Below are 3,141 nucleotides of genomic sequence, written 5' to 3'. Positions count from 1 at the left end.
CAGTCAGGACAGAGCAATGCATGCCGCTGCTCTGCATGCATCCACAGTCAGGACAGAGCAATGCATGCTGCTGCTCTGCTTGCATCCACAGTCAGGACAGAGCAATGCATGCCGCTGCTCTGCATGCATCCACAGTCAGAACAGAGCAATGCATGCCGCTGGTGCTGCTCTGCTTCCTTTCTCTTTCTGTTCTCTGCAGGTCCCCTGCCTGTGGATTGCTGCCTCTCACTTCTATGCCAGTTCTTACCACCTTTCTTAAACCTCAGAAAACACCCTTCCTGATGCATAGGTGGGTCTAAAACCATTCAAGTTTCCAACAACAACAACTAAAAAATCATAGGCCTATTTTATAGGATTATATTATGAAGTTATTGATGTTCAAATAATGAGATCAATGACAGATCCATAGTGATAGATTTGATTCTGTATACTAAATTTTAGAGTACAACTTTCACTTTTAATTAAAAGCAAGTGGAAGAATCAGTGTGCAGACAGGAGCCAGGCCAGGTGGTGTGTATATAATCCCATCTACTTGAGAGGATCACCAATTCAAGACCTGCTTAGGTTATAGAATGAATTCAAGACCACACTGGGCAGCTAGTGAGACCTTGTCTCAAAATTAGTCAAGGGTTTTCTAGAGAAACAGAACCAAGAGAGGTGGTGTGGGAGCTAAGGGGTAATTTATAATAAAAAGGTTATTGAATTGATTTACACTGTCCTTTATAGGTTGTCCAACAATGACTGTCTTCACAATAGAGATGCTGAGAACTACTGCTCTTTGGTCCACAAAGCTGGTTCTCAATAATTCCAATCTGACTCTGAAGGCCAGGAGAATTCCTCCAGATAGCCACTGGTCTAAAGCCCACATCATAAAGCTAAAGAAACTGAAAGGAAAGCAGCAGCAGTGGCAGCCACATGGTAGATGGATTCAACAGCGACCAAGTGGAAAAAAACAAAAACCTTAACTTTTGCAGTTCCTTGCACCTGGGCTGTGGCAGGACCACGAGGCCCAAGTTTAGGATGGGTCTTCTCTTGTCAGGTGGCCTGGTCAAGACAACCCCTCACAGATTTGCCTTTTGGTTGGTTCCAGAGCCAGTCAAATTGATGACCAAGGAGGAATCCTGAGGTTATAGTGATGTCTGTATATTGTAGACCCCACCCTGCCGGAACAGACCAGAAGAAATGGAAATGCCTACACTCACTTTCTGGGGACAGAGCTGTGTAGACTTGTAGACCAGTGGTTGTAATTTGTAGTAGGTGAAATATATCATCAAAGGAAGTGTTACATTTCAAACATTTCTTTGAATGTCCCCAAATCAACACTTAACAGTTTATATGGGGGTGTATTATTAATCTTCCTGTAGGGCCTAGCATGGCAGAAATAGATGTATGCTACCTAGTTTTTTGTTGTTTTGTTTTAGTGCTAATTGATTTTTTTAAGAGTAAAGAAAACTATTCTAAAAGCTCCTTTTTTTTCCCCTTCCTACTGATAAACTCTGGAGTCCAATAAAGATGTGTGCATATGGTCCCTTAAACTCTAGCTGCTTTGTCTGTCAGGCTTCCCTCAGCAACTGTTTTCTTTTCAGAGAAAATGGTCATTTGGTTGGATAATATTTCAGGAAGTATTTCATGGCTGCAGATTTTAGAAGTCTATCATGTAAGCTTTTATTCTTTTATTTCTATCTTAAGAGGGCTTTGGTATGTTTCTCAGTTGTCCTAAGACTGAAATTGAAGGTTGGCTTCCACTAACTTCTCTTCTTACCTAATAATGCTTGTGTGCAGGGTCTTGCTCTACAGCCCAACTAGCCTCAAACTCATGATCCTCTGCCTCAGCTTCCGAAGAAGCTGGGATTACAAGCATGTGCCACCACACCTGGCTAATAGCTTTTTTAGTTTAATGTTTTGATTGTTAATGACAGACGGGGCAGCATTTACACATGGGGAAGTATGATCACAGTCCTTCACTTCACTTCCTTGTGTTTGTTTCTCAGTTCAGCTGTGTTGCTGTCAATTTTCTACTTGGCCACTCAGGTTTGTTTGAGCTTACATGCATGCTTAAGTTCTTTTAGGTTTCATCTCAGGCACAGCCACACATCCCCTCATGGGCCTCCTTTTGAGTCTTATATTACCTAGTGTGTTCATTGCATATGGTTTTAAATTACTGACTTGAACATTATATAGAAGATTGAGCTCTGCATCTAAAGTTTGGACATCTGTATCTATATTCTTGATCAACCTGCTTAGATGCATCTTGATACTCCTACCGTAATATCCTAGGTAATTTGTTTACATTATTCTCCCCATTTTTCAGGTTTAAAGTGGGCCATAAGATTTGTTTTATGAGAACCTCAGTGGACACTGAAATAAATTACAAATGTCAGAGTGGGTTTTTAGAAGAGAAGCTGCAACAAAGGAGAGCTAGCATTAGTAAATATGCCTGTTCCCTCATTCATTCAGTAAAAAGTAAGTGCCTGCTTTATTAGGCACTTCTATATTGCTGGGATAAGAACACTGTGGCCAAGGAAACTTACAGAAGGAAGCTTATTCAGACTTATGGTTTCAGATGGAGTCTATTATGGCAAAGCAGAAGCTGAGGGCTCACATCTCCACTGGAAAGCACAAAGCAAAGAAAGCCACTGGGCATGGTGAAAGGCTTGAAACCTTAGCCTTTGGGCAGTAATATATCTCCTTGAGCAAATCCAAACTTCCTAAATTTACCCAAACAGTGCTACCAACTAGGGACCAAATATTCAAACATTTGTGCCTATGGGTAACATTGAAACTGCCATGCCTACTATGTGTTAGAGTGACTAATTTCCCATTTTTACTTTTTAATTGTGGCTTCTAAATTGAGAGTTTTATCTGTGTAGACTGTGGCTATACCTCAGTGGCAGAGTGGGTAACCTAACATGCACAAGGTCCTAGGATTAAGCCCCATCACCATAAGAACTAACATAAAAAATTGTAGCTGTATTCACTGTACATTTCCTTGGGGCAGTGTGCCTCTAGAATACAGTAAGACACAAATATATGTTCCAGTCTAAAGATTTTGCTTGTTTATTTTAATTATTTATTGCATTTAATTATTGCAGTATGGTTAATTTTTAACATTATTGGAGACCCACAAAGGCTATAGTCTCA

The sequence above is a fragment of the Mastomys coucha genome, unplaced genomic scaffold, assembly GCF_008632895.1.
Source record: "Mastomys coucha isolate ucsf_1 unplaced genomic scaffold, UCSF_Mcou_1 pScaffold9, whole genome shotgun sequence".
Lineage (NCBI taxonomy): Eukaryota > Metazoa > Chordata > Mammalia > Rodentia > Muridae > Mastomys > Mastomys coucha.
Note: the sequence above shows the minus strand (reverse complement) of the source record.